The sequence below is a fragment of the Bison bison genome, unplaced genomic scaffold (assembly GCF_000754665.1).
Source record: "Bison bison bison isolate TAMUID 2011002044 unplaced genomic scaffold, Bison_UMD1.0 scf7180017863995, whole genome shotgun sequence".
NCBI lineage: Eukaryota > Metazoa > Chordata > Mammalia > Artiodactyla > Bovidae > Bison > Bison bison.
The window spans coordinates 21,722-22,464 of record NW_011494567.1 but is presented as its reverse complement, the minus strand read 5'-3'; the positions used below and the strand labels follow the sequence as shown (position 1 = coordinate 22,464).

At 55.5% G+C, this 743-nt stretch overlaps 1 protein-coding gene across 1 annotated transcript in view; it reads right to left on the bottom strand.

Annotated features, from left to right (window-relative positions):
- LOC104984378 (leukocyte immunoglobulin-like receptor subfamily A member 6) overlaps window positions 1–743 on the bottom strand; it is a 7,985-nt gene that overhangs the window by 3,450 nt on the left and 3,792 nt on the right. The window lies entirely within an intron of this gene.

Sequence of the window (743 nt, the reverse complement as noted above, 5' to 3'; positions counted from 1 at the left end):
TTGCTGGACAGTTGGGTTGCTGACATATCTTGGCTATTGTAAATTGGCTACATGAATATTGGAATGTTTATATCTTTTCACATTAGTTTTCAGTTTATTGAAACATATAGGCAGCAGTGGATTTGCTGGATCATATGATAATTCTGCTTTTACTTTTTAAGGAACCTCCATATGGTGGGAAAAAATTTTTTAAGCTGACTGTTCCCATGTCCTTGGTTTCCCTCTGTCTGATGCCCTAAGGCCTCCAGGGGTCCGAGTCACCCCGTTCCCTACTCACGTGACTTCCTGCATCTGTCCTGACCCCGGTGGTGGAGGAAGAAGAAGAGGAGGACGAGGAGCAGCAGGACGAAGATCACCGAGACCCCGATGAGGACACTCAGGTACCACGTGAGGCCTGGGGCACCAGAGACGCCTGAGTGAGCCAGGGGTGCCGTTTAACTGGGCACCTGCTGTGTGAGGACTTGTGCTGGGATCTGTGCGTCCATCTCCAGCCCACCCGACCCATTTGCAGACGAGGAGCCTGAGGCACAGAGAGGGAGATCACTCAGGGGCCCTGGTGACCCAGCCTGGAGGTGGCAGAGCTGGGACTGGAACCAGGGCCGTGGGCACCCTGAGCTCCTCCTGAGCTGGCCCCCAGGAGGACACCAGCTTTCTGCTCTGGGGGCCCCTCACCTGCAGGGTCTTAGCTAGAGCTGAGGGTCCTCCCTTGTTCCCTCCCCTCCCCCACCTCAGAGGGGGCAGGG